The sequence below is a fragment of the Scyliorhinus torazame genome, chromosome 4 (genome assembly GCF_047496885.1).
Source record: "Scyliorhinus torazame isolate Kashiwa2021f chromosome 4, sScyTor2.1, whole genome shotgun sequence".
Lineage (NCBI taxonomy): Eukaryota > Metazoa > Chordata > Chondrichthyes > Carcharhiniformes > Scyliorhinidae > Scyliorhinus > Scyliorhinus torazame.
Genome location: NC_092710.1, coordinates 77,600,816 through 77,620,417, shown reverse-complemented (window position 1 = coordinate 77,620,417; position 19,602 = coordinate 77,600,816). Strand labels below are relative to the sequence as shown.

General features: G+C 56.7%; 1 protein-coding gene across 4 annotated transcripts in view; it reads right to left on the bottom strand.

Moving 5' to 3' along the window:
- LOC140410315 (cell adhesion molecule 3-like) overlaps positions 1-19,602 on the bottom strand; it is a 434,594-nt gene that overhangs the window by 207,588 nt on the left and 207,404 nt on the right. The window lies entirely within an intron of this gene.

The window sequence follows — 19,602 nt, the reverse complement described above, 5'->3', positions numbered from 1 at the left end:
AATCCCACAGACCCACCTTCACCCCAATCCCACTGACCCACCTTCTCCCCAATCCCTCAATCCCACTGACACACCTCCTCCCCAATCCCTCAATCCCACCGACCCAGTTTCTCCCCAATCCCACTGACCCGCCTTCTCCCCAATCCCTCAATCCCACCGACCCACTTCCCCCCAATCCCTCAATGCCACTGACCCACCTTCTCCCCTATCCCACCGGCCCACCTTCTCCCCAATCCCTCAATCCCACTGACCCACCTTGTCTCCAATCCCTCAATCCCACTGACCCACCTTCACCCCAATCCCACTGACCCACCTTCTCCCCAATCCCTCAATCCCATTTACACACCTTCTCCCCAATCCCTCAATCCCACCGACCCAGTTTCCCCCAACCCCACTGATCCACCTTCTCCCCAATCCCTCAATCCCACTGACCCACCTTCTCCCCACTCCCTCAATCCCACCGATCCACCTTCTCCCCAATCCCTCAATCCCACTGACCCACCTTCTCCCCAATCCCTCAATCCCACTGACCAACCTTCTCCCCAATCCATCAATCCCACTGACCCACCTTCTCCTCAATCCCACTGACCCACCTTCTCCTCAATCCCTCAATCCCACAGACCCACCTTCTCCCCAATCCCTCAATCCCACTGACCCACCTTCTCCCCAATCCCACTGACCGACCTTCTCCCCAATCCCTCAATCCCACTGAACCACCTTCTCCTCAATCCATCAATCCCACTGACCCACCTTCTCCCCAATCCCTCAATCCCACTCACCCACCTTCTCCCCAATCCCTCAATCCCACCGACCCACCTTCTCCCCAATCCCTCAAGCCCACCGACCCACCTTCTCCCCAATCCCTCAATCCCACTGACCGACCTTCTCCCCAATCCCACTGGCCCACCTTCTCCCCAATCCCTCAATCCCACTGACACACCTTCTCCCCAATCCCACTGACCCACCTTCTCCCCAATCCCTCAATCCCACCGACCCACCTTCTCCCCAATCCCTCAATCCCACCGACCCACCTTCTCCCCAATCCCTCAATCCCACTGACCGACCTTCTCCCCAATCCCACTGACCCACCTTCTCCCCAATCCCTCAATCCCACTGACACACCTTCTCCCCAATCCCACTGACCCACCTTCTCCCCAATCCCTCAATCCCACTGACCCACCTTCTCCCCAATCCCTCAATCCCACTGACCCACCTTCTCCCCAATCCCTCAATCCCACTGACCCACCTTCTCCCCAATCCCTCAATCCCACTGACCCACCATCTCCCCAATCACTCAATCCCACTGACCCACCTTCTCCCCAATCCCTCAATCCCACTGACCCACCTTCTCCCAAATCCCTAAGTCCCACTGACCCACCTTCTCCCCAATCCCTCAATCCCACTGACTCACCTTCTCCCCAAACCTTCAATCCAACCGACCCACCTTCTCCCCAATCCCACTGACCCACCTTCTCCCCAATCCCACAATCCCACTGACCCACCTTCTCCCCAATCCCTCAATCCCACTGACCCACCTTCTCCCCAATCCCTCAATCCCACTGATCCACCTTCTCCCCAATCCCTCAATCCCACTGACCCACCATCTCCCCAATCACTCAATCCCACTGACCCACCTTCTCCCCAATCCCTCAATCCCACCGACCCACCTTCTCCCCAATCCCTCAATCCCACTGACCCACCTTCTCCCAAATCCCTCAATCCCACTGACCCAACTTCTCTCCAATCCCTCAATTCCACGGACTCACCTTATGCCCAATCCCTCAATCCCACTATCCCACCTTGTCCCCAATCCCTCAATTCCACTGACCCACCTTCTCCCCAATCCTTCAATCCCTCTGACCCACCTTCTCCCCAATCCCTCAATTCCACTGACTCACCTTATGCCCAATCTCTCAATCCCACTGATCCACCTTCTCCCCAATCCCTCAATTCCACTGACCCACCTTCTCCCCATCCCTCAATCCCACTGACCCACTTTCTACCCAATCCTTCTTTCCCACTGAACCACCTTCTCGCCAATTCCTCTGACCTACCTTCTCCCCAATCCCTCAATACCATCGACCCACCTTCTCCCCTATCCCGCAATCCCACTGACCCACCTTCTCCCCAATCCCTCAATCCCACTGACCCACCTTCTCCCCAATCCCACAATCCCACTGTCCCACCGTTTCCCCAATCCCACTGACCCACCTTCTCCCCAATCCCTCAATCCCACTGACTCACCTTCTCCCCAATCCCACTGTCCTACCATCTCCCCAATCCCTCAATCCCACTGACCCACCTTCTCCACAATCCCTCGATCCCACTGACCCACCTTCTCCCGAATCCCTCAATCCCATTGACCCGCCTTCTCCCCAATCCCAATGACCCACCTTCTCCCCAATGCCTCAATTCCACTGACCCACCTTCTCCCCAATCCCACTGACCCACCTTATGCCCAATCCCTCAATCCCACTGACCCACCTTCTCCCCAATCCCTCAATTCCACTGACCCACCTTCTCCACAATCCTACTGACCCACCTTCTCCCCAATCCCTCAATCTCACTGACCCACCTTCTCCCCAATCCCTCAATCCCACTGACCCACCTTCTCCCCCATTCCACTGACCCACCTTCTCCCCAATCCCTCAATCCCACTGACTCACCTTCTCTCCAATCCCTCAATCCCACAGACCCACCTTCACCCCAATCCCACTGACCCACCTTCTCCCCAATCCCTCAATCCCACTGACACACCTCCTCCCCAATCCCTCAATCCCACCGACCCAGTTTCTTCCCAATCCCACTGACCCGCCTTCTCCCCAATCCCTACATCCCACTGACCCACCATCTCCCCAATCCCTCAATCCCACCGACCCACCTTCTCCCCAATCCCTCAATCCCACTGACCCACCTTCTCCACAATCCCTCGATCCCACTGACCCACCTTCTCCCGAATCCCTCAATTCCACTGACCCACCTTCTCCCCAATCCCACTGACCCACCTTATGCCCAATCCCTCAATCCCACTGACCCACCTTCTCCCCAATCCCTCAATTCCACTGACCCACCTTCTCCACAATCCTACTGACCCACCTTCTCCCCAATCCCTCAATCTCACTGACCCACCTTCTCCCCAATCCCTCAATCCCACTGACCCACCTTCTCCCCCATTCCACTGACCCACCTTCTCCCCAATCCCTCAATCCCACTGACTCACCTTCTCTCCAATCCCTCAATCCCACAGACCCACCTTCACCCCAATCCCACTGACCCACCTTCTCCCCAATCCCTCAATCCCACTGACACACCTCCTCCCCAATCCCTCAATCCCACCGACCCAGTTTCTTCCCAATCCCACTGACCCGCCTTCTCCCCAATCCCTACATCCCACTGACCCACCATCTCCCCAATCCCTCAATCCCACCGACCCACCTTCTCCCCAATCCCTCAATCCCACTGTCCCACCTTCTCCCCAATCCCTCAATCCCACTGACCCACCTTATGCCCAATCCCTCAGTCCCACTGACCCACCTTGTCCCCAATCCCTCAATTCCACTGACCCACCTTCTCCCCAATCCTTCAATCCCTCTGACCCACCTTCTCCCCAATCCCTCAATTACACTGACTCACCTTATGCCCAATCTCTCAATCCCACTGATCCATCTTCTCCCCAATCCCTCAATTCCACTGACCCACCTTCTCCCCAATCCCTCAATCCCACTGACCCACCTTCTACCCAATCCTTCAATCCCACTGAACCACCTTCTCGCCAATTCCTCTGACCTACCTTCTCCCCAATCCCTCAATACCACCGACCCACCTTCTCCCCTATCCCGCAATCCCACTGACCCACCTTCTCCCCAATCCCTCAATCCCACTGACCCACCTTCTCCCCAATCCCACAATCCCACTGTCCCACCGTTAACCCAATCCCTCAATCCCACTGACTCACCTTCTCCCCAATCCCACTGTCCCACCATCTCCCCAATCCCTCAATCTCACTGACCCACCTTCTCCCCAATCCCTCAATCCCACTGACCCACCTTCTCCCCCATTCCACTGACCCACCTTCTCCCCAATCCCTCAATCCCACTGACTCACCTTCTCTCCAATCCCTCAATCCCACAGACCCACCTTCACCCCAATCCCACTGACCCACCTTCTCCCCAATCCCTCAATCCCACTGACACACCTCCTCCCCAATCCCTCAATCCCACCGACCCAGTTTCTCCCCAATCCCACTGACCCGCCTTCTCCCCAATCCCTCAATCCCACCGACCCACTTCCCCCCAATCCCTCAATGCCACTGACCCACCTTCTCCCCTATCCCACCGGCCCACCTTCTCCCCAATCCCTCAATCCCACTGACCCACCTTGTCTCCAATCCCTCAATCCCACTGACCCACCTTCACCCCAATCCCACTGACCCACCTTCTCCCCAATCCCTCAATCCCACCGACCCAGTTTCCCCCAACCCCACTGATCCACCTTCTCCCCAATCCCTCAATCCCACTGACCCACCTTCTCCCCACTCCCTCAATCCCACCGATCCACCTTCTCCCCAATCCCTCAATCCCACTGACCCACCTTCTCCCCAATCCCTCAATCCCACTGACCAACCTTCTCCCCAATCCATCAATCCCACTGACCCACCTTCTCCTCAATCCCACTGACCCACCTTCTCCTCAATCCCTCAATCCCACAGACCCACCTTCTCCCCAATCCCTCAATCCCACTGACCCACCTTCTCCCCAATCCCACTGACCGACCTTCTCCCCAATCCCTCAATCCCACTGAACCACCTTCTCCTCAATCCATCAATCCCACTGACCCACCTTCTCCCCAATCCCTCAATCCCACCGACCCACCTTCTCCCCAATCCCTCAAGCCCACCGACCCACCTTCTCCCCAATCCCTCAATCCCACTGACCGACCTTCTCCCCAATCCCACTGGCCCACCTTCTCCCCAATCCCTCAATCCCACTGACACACCTTCTCCCCAATCCCACTGACCCACCTTCTCCCCAATCCCTCAATCCCACCGACCCACCTTCTCCCCAATCCCTCAATCCCACCGACCCACCTTCTCCCCAATCCCTCAATCCCACTGACCGACCTTCTCCCCAATCCCACTGACCCACCTTCTCCCCAATCCCTCAATCCCACTGACACACCTTCTCCCCAATCCCACTGACCCACCTTCTCCCCAATCCCTCAATCCCACTGACCCACCTTCTCCCCAATCCCTCAATCCCACTGACCCACCTTCTCCCCAATCCCTCAATCCCACTGACCCACCTTCTCCCCAATCCCTCAATCCCACTGACCCACCATCTCCCCAATCACTCAATCCCACTGACCCACCTTCTCCCCAATCCCTCAATCCCACTGACCCACCTTCTCCCAAATCCCTAAGTCCCACTGACCCACCTTCTCCCCAATCCCTCAATCCCACTGACTCACCTTCTCCCCAAACCTTCAATCCCACCGACCCACCTTCTCCCCAATCCCACTGACCCACCTTCTCCCCAATCCCACAATCCCACTGACCCACCTTCTCCCCAATCCCTCAATCCCACTGACCCACCTTCTCCCCAATCCCTCAATCCCACTGATCCACCTTCTCCCCAATCCCTCAATCCCACTGACCCACCATCTCCCCAATCACTCAATCCCACTGACCCACCTTCTCCCCAATCCCTCAATCCCACCGACCCACCTTCTCCCCAATCCCTCAATCCCACTGACCCACCTTCTCCCAAATCCCTCAATCCCACTGACCCAACTTCTCTCCAATCCCTCAATTCCACGGACTCACCTTATGCCCAATCCCTCAATCCCACTATCCCACCTTGTCCCCAATCCCTCAATTCCACTGACCCACCTTCTCCCCAATCCTTCAATCCCTCTGACCCACCTTCTCCCCAATCCCTCAATTCCACTGACTCACCTTATGCCCAATCTCTCAATCCCACTGATCCACCTTCTCCCCAATCCCTCAATTCCACTGACCCACCTTCTCCCCATCCCTCAATCCCACTGACCCACTTTCTACCCAATCCTTCTTTCCCACTGAACCACCTTCTCGCCAATTCCTCTGACCTACCTTCTCCCCAATCCCTCAATACCATCGACCCACCTTCTCCCCTATCCCGCAATCCCACTGACCCACCTTCTCCCCAATCCCTCAATCCCACTGACCCACCTTCTCCCCAATCCCACAATCCCACTGTCCCACCGTTTCCCCAATCCCACTGACCCATCCTTCTCCCCAATCCCTCAATCCCACTGACTCACCTTCTCCCCAATCCCACTGTCCTACCATCTCCCCAATCCCTCAATCCCACTGACCCACCTTCTCCACAATCCCTCGATCCCACTGACCCACCTTCTTTCGAATCCCTCAATCCCATTGACCCGCCTTCTCCCCAATCCCAATGACCCACCTTCTCCCCAATGCCTCAATTCCACTGACCCACCTTCTCCCCAATCCCACTGACCCACCTTATGCCCAATCCCTCAATCCCACTGACCCACCTTCTCCCCAATCCCTCAATTCCACTGACCCACCTTCTCCACAATCCTACTGACCCACCTTCTCCCCAATCCCTCAATCTCACTGACCCACCTTCTCCCCAATCCCTCAATCCCACTGACCCACCTTCTCCCCCATTCCACTGACCCACCTTCTCCCCAATCCCTCAATCCCACTGACTCACCTTCTCTCCAATCCCTCAATCCCACAGACCCACCTTCACCCCAATCCCACTGACCCACCTTCTCCCCAATCCCTCAATCCCACTGACACACCTCCTCCCCAATCCCTCAATCCCACCGACCCAGTTTCTCCCCAATCCCACTGACCCGCCTTCTCCCCAATCCCTACATCCCACTGACCCACCATCTCCCCAATCCCTCAATCCCACCGACCCACCTTCTCCCCAATCCCTCAATCCCACTGTCCCACCTTCTCCCCAATCCCTCAATCCCACTGACCCACCTTATGCCCAATCCCTCAGTCCCACTGACCCACCTTGTCCCCAATCCCTCAATTCCACTGACCCACCTTCTCCCCAATCCTTCAATCCCTCTGACCCACCTTCTCCCCAATCCCTCAATTACACTGACTCACCTTATGCCCAATCTCTCAATCCCACTGATCCATCTTCTCCCCAATCCCTCAATTCCACTGACCCACCTTCTCCCCAATCCCTCAATCCCACTGACCCACCTTCTACCCAATCCTTCAATCCCACTGAACCACCTTCTCGCCAATTCCTCTGACCTACCTTCTCCCCAATCCCTCAATACCACCGACCCACCTTCTCCCCTATCCCGCAATCCCACTGACCCACCTTCTCCCCAATCCCTCAATCCCACTGACCCACCTTCTCCCCAATCCCACAATCCCACTGTCCCACCGTTAACCCAATCCCTCAATCCCACTGACTCACCTTCTCCCCAATCCCACTGTCCCACCATCTCCCCAATCCCTCAATCCCACTGACCCACCTTCTCCACAATCCCTCAATCCCACTGACCCACCTTCTCCCGAATCCCTCAAGCCCACTGACCCGCCTTCTCCCCAATCCCAAAGACCCACCTTCTCCCCAATCCCTCAATTCCACTGACCCACCTTCTCCCCAATCCCACTGACCCACCTTATGCCCAATCCCTCAATCCCACTGACCCACCTTCTCCCCAATCCCTCAATTCCACTGACCCACCTTCTCCACAATCCTACTGTCCCACCTTCTCCCCAATCCCTCAATCCCACTGACCCACCTTCTCCCCAATCCCTCAATCCCACTGACCCACCTTCTCCCCCATTCCACTGACCCACCTTCTCCCCAATCCCACTGACTCACCTTCTCTCCAATCCCTCAATCCCACAGACCCACCTTCACCCCAATCCCACTGACCCACCTTCTCCCCAATCCCTCAATCCCACTGACACACCTCCTCCCCAATCCCTCAATCCCACCGTACCAGTTTCTCCCCAATCCCACTGACCCGCCTTCTCCCCAATCCCTACATCCCACTGACCCACCATCTCCCCAATCCCTCAATCCCACCGACCCACCTTCTCCCCAATCCCTCAATCCCACTGACCCACCTTCTCCCCTATCCCGCAATCCCACTGACCCACCTTCTCCCCAATCCCTCAATCCCACTGACCCACCTTCTCCCCAATCCCACAATCCCACTGTCCCACCGTTAACCCAATCCCTCAATCCCACTGACCCACCTTCTCCCCAATCCCTCAATCCCACTGACTCACCTTCTCCCCAATCCCACTGTCCCACCATCTCCCCAATCCCTCAATCCCACTGACCCACCTTCTCCACAATCCCTCAATCCCACTGACCCACCTTCTCCCGAATCCCTCAAGCCCACTGACCCGCCTTCTCTCCAATCCCAAAGACCCACCTTCTCCCCAATCCCTCAATTCCACTGACCCACCTTCTCCCCAATCCCACTGACCCACCTTATGCCCAATCCCTCAATCCCACTGACCCACCTTCTCCCCAATCCCTCAATTCCACTGACCCACCATCTCCACAATCCTACTGTCCCACCTTCTCCCCAATCCCTCAATCCCACTGACCCACCTTCTCCCCAATCCCTCAATCCCACTGACCCACCTTCTCCCCCATTCCACTGACCCACCTTCTCCCCAATCCCACTGACTCACCTTCTCTCCAATCCCTCAATCCCACAGACCCACCTTCACCCCAATCCCACTGACCCACCTTCTCCCCAATCCCTCAATCCCACTGACACACCTCCTCCCCAATCCCTCAATCCCACCGAACCAGTTTCTCCCCAATCCCACTGACCCGCCTTCTCCCCAATCCCTACATCCCACTGACCCACCATCTCCCCAATCCCTCAATCCCACCGACCCACCTTCTCCCCAATCCCTCAATCCCACTGACCCACCTTCTCCCCAATCCCTCAATCCCACTGACCCACCTCCTCCCCAATCCATCAATCCCACTGACCCACCTTCTCCTCAATCCCACTGCCCACCTTCTCCTCAATCCCTCAATCCCACTGACCCACCTTCTCCCCAATCCCTCAATCCCACTGACCCACCTTCTCCCCAATCCCACTGACCCACCTTATCCCCAATCCCACTGACCGACCTTCTCCCCAATCCCTCAATCCCACTGAACCACCTTCTCCTCAATCCCTCTATCCCACTGACCCACCTTCTCCCCAATCCCTCAATCCCACCGACCCACCTCCCCAATCCCTCAATCCCACCGACCCACCTCCTCCCCAATCCCTCAATCCCACTGACCGACCTTCTCCCCAATCCCACTGACCCACCTTCTCCCCAATCCCTCAATCCCACTGACCCACCTTTTCCCCCATCCCACTGACCCACCTTCTCCCCAATCCAACAATCCCACTGACCCACCTTCTCCCCAATCCCTCAAACCCACTGACCCACCTTCTCCCTAATCCTTCAATCCCACCGACCCACCTTCTCCCCAATCCCACTGACTCACCTACTCCCCAATCCCTCAATCCCACTGACACGACTTCTCCCCAATTCCTCAATCCCACTGACCCACCTGCTCCCCAATCACTCATTCCCACTGACCCACCATCTCCCCAATCACCCAATCCCACTGAACCACCTTCTCCCCAATCCCACTGACCCACCTTCTCCCCAATCCCTCAATCCCAGCGACCCACCTTCTCCCCAATCCCTCAATTCCTCTGACACACCTTCTCCCCAATCCCTCAATACCACTGCCCACCTCCACCCCTATCCCTCAATCCCACTGACGCACCTTCTCCCCAATCCCTCAATACCACCGACCCACCTTCTCCCCTATCACTCAATCCCACTGACCCACGTTCTCCACAATCCCTCAATCCCACTGACCCACCTTCTCCCCAATCCCTCAATCCCACTGACCCACATTCTCCCCAATCCCTCAATCCCACTGACCCACCTTCTCCCCTATCCCGCAATCCCACTGACCCACCTTCTCCCCAATCCCTCAATCTCACTGACCCACGTTCTCCCCAATCCCACTGACCCACCTTCTCCCCAATCCCTCAATCCCACTGACCCACCTTCTCCCCAATCCCACTGACTCACCTTCTCCCCAATCCCTCAGTCATACTGACCCACCTTCTCCCCAATCCCACTGACCCACCTTCTCCCCAATCCCACTGACCCACCTTCTCCCCAATCCCACAATCCCACTGTCCCACCGTCTCACCAATCCCTCAATCCCACTGACCCACCTTCTCCCCAATCTCACTGATCCACCTTCTCCCCAATCCCTCAATCCCACTGACCCACCTTCTCCCCAATCCCACCGACCCACATTCTCCCCAATCCCTCAATCCCACTGACCCACCTTCTCTCCAATCCCTCAATTCCACTGACCCACCTTCACCCCAATCCCACTGACCCAACTTCTCCCCAATCCCTCAATCCCATTTACACACCTTCTCCCCAATCCATCAATCCCACCGACCCAGTTTCTCCCCAATCCCACTGATCCACCTTCTCCCCAATCCCTCAATCCCAATGACCGACCTTCTCCCCACTCCCTCAATCCCACTGACCAACCTTCTCCCCAATCCATCAATCCCACTGGCCCACCTTCTCCTCAATCCCACTGACCCACCTTCTCCCCAATCCCTCAATCCCACTGACCCACCTTCTCCCCAATCCCACTGACCGACCTTCTCCCCAATCCCTCAATCCCACTGAACCACCTTCTCCTCAATCCCTCAATCCCACTGACCCACCTTCTCCCCAATCCCTCAATCCCACTCACCCACCTTCTCCCCAATCCCTCAATCCCACCGACCCGCCTTCTCCCCAATCCCTCAATCCCACCGACCCACCTTCTCCCCAATCCCTCAATCCCACTGACCGACCTTCTCCCCAATCCCACTGGCCCACCTTCTCCCCAATCCCTCAATCCCACTGACACACCTTCTCCCCAATCCCACTGACCCACCTTCTCCCCAATCCCTCAATACCACCGACCCACCTTCTCCCCTATCCCGCAATCCCACTGACCCACCTTCTCCCCAATCCCTCAATCCCACTGACCCACCTTCTCCCCAATCCCACAATCCCACTGTCCCACCGTTTCCCCAATCCCTCAATCCCACTGACCCACCTTCTCCCCAATCCCTCAATCCCACTGACTCACCTTCTCCCCAATCCCACTGTCCCACCATCTCCCGAATCCCTCAATCCCACTGACCCACCTTCTCCACAATCCCTCGATCCCACTGACCCACCTTCTCCCGAATCCCTCAATCCCATTGACCCGCCTTCTCCCCAATCCCAATGACCCACCTTCTCCCCATTGCCTCAATTCCACTGACCCACCTTCTCCCCAATTCCACTGACCCACCTTATGCCCAATCCCTCAATCCCACTGACCCACCTTCTCCCCAATCCCTCAATTCCACTGACCCAACTTCTCCACAATCCTACTGACCCACCTTCTCCCCAATCCCTCAGTCTCACTGACCCACCTTCTCCCCAATCCCTCAATCCCACTGACCCACCTTCTCCCCCATTCCACTGACCCACCTTCTCCCCAATCCCTCAATCCCACTGACTCACCTTCTCTCCAATCCCTCAATCCCACAGACCCACCTTCACCCCAATCCCTCAATCCCACTGTCCCACCTTCTCCCCAATCCCTCAATCCCACTGACCCACCTTCTCCACAATCCCTCGATCCCACTGACCCACCTTCTCCCGAATCCCTCAATCCCATTGACCCTCCTTCTCCCCAATCCCAATGACCCACCTTCTCCCCAATGCCTCAATTCCACTGACCCACCTTCTCCCCAATCCCACTGACCCACCTTATGCCCAATCCCTCAATCCCACTGACCCACCTTCTCCCCAATCCCTCAATTCCACTGACCCACCTTCTCCACAATCCCACTGACCCACCTTCTCCCCAATCCCTCAATCCCACTGACCCACCTTCTCCCCCATTCCACTGACCCACCTTCTCCCCAATCCCTCAATCCCACTGACTCACCTTCTCTCCAATCCCTCAATCCCACAGACCCACCTTCACCCCAATCCCTCAATCCCACTGTCCCACCTTCTCCCCAATCCCTCAATCCCACTGACCCACCTTCTCCACAATCCCTCGATCCCACTGACCCACCTTCTCCCGAATCCCTCAATCCCATTGACCCTCCTTCTCCCCAATCCCAATGACCCACCTTCTCCCCAATGCCTCAATTCCACTGACCCACCTTCTCCCCAATCCCACTGACCCACCTTATGCCCAATCCCTCAATCCCACTGACCCACCTTCTCCCCAATCCCTCAATTCCACTGACCCACCTTCTCCACAATCCTACTGACCCACCTTCTCCCCAATCCCTCAATCTCACTGACCCACCTTCTCCCCAATCCCTCAATCCCACTGACCCACCTTCTCCCCCATTCCACTGACTCACCTTATGCCCAATCTCTCAATCCCACTGATCCACCTTCTCCCCAATCCCTCAATTCCACTGACCCACCTTCTCCCCAATCCCTCAATCCCACTGACCCACCTTCTACCCAATCCTTCAATCCCACTGAACCACCTTCTCGCCAATTCCTCTGACCTACCTTCTCCCCAATCCCTCAATACCACCGACCCACCTTCTCCCCTATCCCGCAATCCCACTGACCCACCTTCTCCCCAATCCCTCAATCCCACTGACGCACCTTCTCCCCAATCCCACAACCCCACTGTCCCACCGTTTCCCCAATCCCTCAATCCCACTGACCCACCTTCTCCCCAATCCCTCAATCCCACTGACTCACCTTCTCCCCAATCCCACTGTCCCACCATCTCCCCAATCCCTCAATCCCACTGACCCACCTTCTCCACAATCCCTCAATCCCACTGACCCACCTTCTCCCGAGTCCCTCAAGCCCACTGACCGGCCTTCTCCCCAATCCCAAAGACCCACCTTCTCCCCAATCCCTCAATTCCACTGACCCACCTTCTCCCCAATCCTACTGACCCACATTATGCCCAATCCCTCAATCCCACTGACCCACCTTCTCCCCAATCCCTCAATTCCACTGACCCACCTTCTCCACAATCCTACTGTCCCACCTTCTCCCCAATCCCTCAATCCCACTGACCCACCTTCTCCCCAATCCCTCAATCCCACTGACCCACCTTCTCCCCCATTCCACTGACCCACCTTCTCCCCAATCCCACTGACTCACCTTCTCTCCAATCCCTCAATCCCACAGACCCACCTTCACCCCAATCGCACTGACCCACCTTCTCCCCAATCCCTCAATCCCACTGACACACCTCCTCCCCAATCCCTCAATCCCACCGACCCAGTTTCTCCCCAATCCCACTGACCCGCCTTCTCCCCAATCCCTACATCCCACTGACCCACCATCTCCCCAATCCCTCAATCCAACCGACCCACCTTCCCCCCAATCCCTCAATCCCACTGACCCACCTTCTCCCCAATCCCTCAATCCCACTGACCCACCTTCTCCCCAATCCATCAATCCCACTGACGCACCTTCTCCTCAATCCCACTGCCCACCTTCTCCTCAATCCCTCAATCCCACTGACCCACCTTCTCCCCAATCCCTCAATCCCACTGACCCACCTTCTCCCCAATCCCACTGACCCACCTTATCCCCAATCCCACTGACCGACCTTCTCCCCAATCCCTCAATCCCACTGAACCACCTTCTGCTCAATCCCTCTATCCCACGGACCCACCTTCTCCCCAATCCCTCAATCCCACTGACCCACCTCCCCAATCCCTCAATCCCACCGACCCACCTCCTCCCCAATCCCTCAATCCCACTGACCGACCTTCTCCCCAATCCCACTGACCCACCTTCTCCCCAATCCCTCAATCCCACTGACCCACCTTTTCCCCCATCCCACTGACCCACCTTCTCCCCAATCCAACAATCCCACTGACCCACCTTCTCCCCAATCCCTCAAACCCACTGACCCACCTTCTCCCTAATCCTTCAATCCCACCGACCCACCTTCTCCCCAATCCCACTGACCCACCTACTCCCCAATCCCTCAATCCCACTGACACACCTTCTCCCCAATTCCTCAATCCCACTGACCCACCTTCTCCCCAATCACTCATTCCCACTGACCCACCATCTCCCCAATCACCCAATCCCACTGAACCACCTTCTCCCCAATCCCACTGATCACCTTCTCCCCAATCCCTCAATCCCAGCGACCCACCTTCTCCCCAATCCCTCAATTCCTCTGACACACCTTCCCCCCAATCCCTCAATACCACTGCCCACCTCCACCCCTATCCCTCAATCCCACTGACGCACCTTCTCCCCAATCCCTCAATACCACCAACCCACCTTCTCCCCTATCACTCAATCCCACTGACCCACCTTCTCCACAATCCCTCAATCCCACTGACCCACCTTCTCCCCAATCCCTCAATCCCACTGACCCACCTTCTCCCCAATCCCTCAATCCCACTGACCCACCTTCTCCCCTATCCCGCAATCCCACTGACCCACCTTCTCCCCAATCCCTCAATCTCACTGACCCACGTTCTCCCCAATCCCACTGACCCACCTTCTCCCCAATCCCTCAATCCCACTGACCCACCTTCTCCCCAATCCCACTGACTCACCTTCTCCCCAATCCCTCAGTCATACTGACCCACCTTCTCCCCAATCCCACTGACCCACCTTCTCCCCAATCCCACTGACCCACCTTCTCCCCAATCCCACAATCCCACTGTCCCACCGTCTCACCAATCCCTCAATCCCACTGACCCACCTTCTCCCCAATCTCACTGATCCACCTTCTCCCCAATCCCTCAATCCCACTGACTCACCTTCTCCTCAATCCCACCGACCCACCATCTCCCCAATCCCTCAATCCCACCGACCCACTTCCCCCCAATCCCTCAATGCCACTGACCCACCTTCTCCCCAATCCCACCGACCCACATTCTCCCCAATCCCTCAATCCCACTGACCCACCTTCTCTCCAATCCCTCAATCCCACTGACCCACCTTCACCCCAATCCCACTGACCCACCTTCTCCCCAATCCCTCAATCCCATTTACACACCTTCTCCCCAATCCATCAATCCCACCGACCCAGTTTCTCCCCAATCCCACTGATCCACCTTCTCCCCAATCCCTCAATCCCAATGGCCGACCTTCTCCCCACTCCCTCAATCCCACCGACCCACCTTCTCCCCAATCCCTCAATCCCACTGACCCACCTTCTCCCCAATCCCTCAATCCCACTGACCAACCTTCTCCCCAATCCATCAATCCCACTGGCCCACCTTCTCCTCAATCCCACTGACCCACCTTCTCCTCAATCCCTCAATCCCACTGACCCACCTTCTCCCCAATCCCTCAATCCCACTGACCCACCTTCTCCCCAATCCCACTGACCGACCTTCTCCCCAATCCCTCAATCCCACTGAACCACCTTCTCCTCAATCCCTCAATCCCACTGACCCACCTTCTCCCCAATCCCTCAATCCCACCCACCTTCTCCCCAATCCCTCAATCCCACCGACCCGCCTTCTCCCCAATCCCTCAATCCCACCGACCCACCTTCTCCCCAATCCCTCAATCCCACTGACCGACCTTCTCCCCAATCCCACTGGCCCACCTTCTCCCCAATCCCTCAATCCCACTGACACACCTTCTCCCCAATCCCACTGACCCACCTTCTCCCCAATCCCTCAATCCCAACGACCCACCTTCTCCCCAATCCCTCAATCCCACCGACCCACCTTCTCCCCAATCCCTCAATCCCACTGAACGACCTTCTCCCCAATCCCACTGACCCACCTTCTCCCCAATCCCTCAATCCCACTGACACACCTTCTCCCCAATCACACTGACCCACCTTCTCCCCAATCCCTCAATCCCACTGACCCACCTTCTCCCCAATCCCTCAATCCCACTGACCCACCTTCTCCCCAAACCTTCAATCCCACCGACCCACTTTCTCCACAATCCCACTGACCCACCTTCTCCCCAATCCCTCAATCCCACTGACCCACCTTCTCCCCAATCCCTCAATCCCACTGACCCACCTTCTCCCCAATCCCTCAATCCCACTGACCCACCTTCTCCCCAATCCCTCAATCCCACTGACCCACCATCTCCCCAATCACTCAATCCCACTGACCCACCTTCTCCCCAATCCCTCAATCCCACCGACCCACCTTCTCCCCAATCCCTCAATCCCACTGACCCACCTTCTCCCAAATCCCTCAATCCCACTGACCCACCTTCTCCCCAATCTCTCAATTCCACGGACTCACTTTATGCCTAATCCCTCAATCCCACTGACCCACCTTGTCCCCAATTCCTCAATTCCACTGACCCACCTTCTCCCCAATCCTTCAATCCCTCTGACCCACCTTCTCCCCAATCCCTCAATTCCACTGACTCACCTTATGCCCAATCTCTCAATCCCACTGATCCACCTTCTCCCCAATCCCTCAATTCCACTGACCCACCTTCTCCCCAATCCCTCAATCCCACTGACCCACCTTCTACCCAATCCTTCAATCCCACTGAACCACCTTCTCCCCAATTCCTCTGACCTACCTTCTCCCCAATCCCTCAATACCACCGACCCACCTTCTCCCCTATCCCGCAATCCCACTGACCCACCTTCTCCCCAATCCCTCAATCCCACTGACCCACCTTCTCCCCAATCCCACAGTCCCACCGTTTCCCCAATCCCTCAATCCCACTGACCCACCTTCTCCCCAATCCCTCAATCCCACTGACTCACCTTCTCCCCAATCCCACTGTCCCACCATCTCCCCAATCCCTCAATCCCACTGACCCACCTTCTCCACAATCCCTCAATCCCACTGACCCACCTTCTCCCCAATCCCTCAATCCCACTGACCCACCTTCTCCCCAATCCCACTGACCCACCTTCTCCCCAATCCCACTGACTCACCTTCTCACCAATCCCTCAGTCCTACTGACCCACCTTCACCCCAATCCCACTGACCCACCTTCTCCCCAATCCCTCAATCCCACTGACCCACCTTCTCCTCAATCCCACCGACCCACCTTCTCCCCAATCCCTCAATCCCACCGACCCACTTCCCCCCAATCCCTCAATCCCACTGACCCACCTTCTCCCCAATCCCACCGACCCACCTTCTCCCCAATCCCTCAAACCCACTGACCCAATTTCTCCCCAATCCCTCAATCCCACTGACCCACTTTCTCCCCAATCCCTCAAAACGACTCACACACCTTCTCCCCAATCCCACTGACCCACCTTCTCCCCAATCCCACCGACCGACCTTCTCCCCAATCCCTCAATCCCACTGACACACCTTCTCCCCAATCCCACCGACCCACCTTCTCCCCAATCCCTCAATCCCACTGACCCAACTTCTCCCCAATCCCTCAATCCCACTGACCCACCTTCTCTTCAGTCCCACTGACCCACCTTTTCCCCAATCCCTCAATCCCACTGACCCACCTTCTCCCCAATCCCTCAATCCCACTGACCCACCTTCTCCCCAATCCCTCAATCCCACTGACCCACCATCTCCCCAATCACTCAATCCCACTGACCCACCTTCTCCCCAATCCCTCAATCCCACCGACCCACCTTCTCCCCAATCCCTCAATCCCACTGACCCACCTTCTCCCAACTCCCTCAATCCCACTGACCCACCTTCTCCCCAATCTCTCAATTCCACGGACTCACTTTATGCCTAATCCCTCAATCCCACTGACCCACCTTGTCCCCAATCCCTCAATCCCTCCGACCCACCTTCTCCCCAATCCCTCAATTCCACTGACTCACCTTATGCCCAATCTCTCAATCCCACTGATCCACCTTCTCCCCAATCCCTCAATTCCACTGACCCACCTTCTCCCCAATCCCTCAATCCCACTGACCCACCTTCTACCCAATCCTTCAATCCCACTGAACCACCTTCTCCCCAATTCCTCTGACCTACCTTCTCCCGAATCCCTCAATACGACCGACCCACCTTCTCCCCTATCCCGCAATCCCACTGACCCACCTTCTCCCCAATCCCTCAATCCCACTGACCCACCTTCTCCCCAATCCCACAATCCCACTGTCCCACCGTTTCCCCAATCCCTCAATCCCACTGACCCACCTTCTCCCCAATCCCTCAATCCCACTGACTCACCTTCTCCCCAATCCCACTGCCCACCATCTCCCCAATCCCTCAATCCCACTGACCCACCTTCTCCACAATCCCTCAATCCCACTGACCCACCTTCTCCCCAATCCCTCAATCCCACTGACCCACCTTCTCCCCAATCCCACTGTCCCACCTTCTCCCCAATCCCACTGACCCACCTTCTCCCCAATCCCTCAGTCCTACTGACCCACCTTCTCCCCAATGCCACTGACCCACCTTCTCCCCAATCCCTCAATCCCACTGACCCACCTTCTCCCCAATGCCACTGACCCACCTTCTCCCCAATCCCTCAATCCCACTGACCCACCTTCTCCTCAATCCCACCGACCCACCTTCTCCCCAATCCCTCAATCCCACCGACCCACTTCCGCCCAATCCCTCAATCCCACTGACCCACCTTCTCCCCAATCCCACCGACCCACCTTCTCCCCAATCCCTCAAACCCACTGACCCAATTTCTCCCCAATCCCTCAATCCCACTGACCCACTTTCTCCCCAACCCCTCAAAACGACTCACACACCTTCTCCCCAATCCCACTGACCCACCTTCTCCCCAATCCCACCGACCCACCTTCTCCCCAATCCCACTGACCCACCTTCTCCCCAATTCCACTGACCCAACTTCTCCCCAATCCCTCAATCCCACTGACCCACCTTCTCTTCAGTCCCACTGACCCACCTTTTCCCCAATCCCACCGACCCACCCCTCCATAATACCTCAGTCCCACCTTCTCCTTAATCCCTCAATCCCAGTGATCCACCTTCTCTCCAATCCCTCAATCCAACTGACCCACCTTCTCCCCAATCCCTCAATCCCACTGACCCACCTTCTCCCGAATCCCACAATCCCACTGACCCACCTTCTCCCCAATCCCTCAATCCCACTGACTCACCTTCTCCCCAATCCCACTGTCCCACCATCTCCCCAATCCCTCAATCCCACTGACCCACCTTCTCCACAATCCCTCAATCCCACTGACCCACCTTCTCCCCAATCCCTCAATCCCACTGACCCACCTTCTCCCCAATCCCACTGACCCACCTTCTCCCCAATCCCACTGACCCACCTTCTCCCCAATCCCTCAGTCCTACTGACCCACCTTCTCCCCAATGCCACTGACCCACCTTCTCCCCAATCCCTCAATCCCACTGACCCACCTTCTCCCCAATCCCACTGACCCACCTTCTCCCCAATCCCTCAATCCCACTGACCCACCTTCTCCTCAATCCCACCGACCCACCTTCTCCCCAATCCCTCAATCCCACCGACCCACTTCCGCCCAATCCCTCAATCCCACTGACCCACCTTCTCCCCAATCCCACCGACCCACCTTCTCCCCAATCCCTCAAACCCACTGACCCAATTTCTCCCCA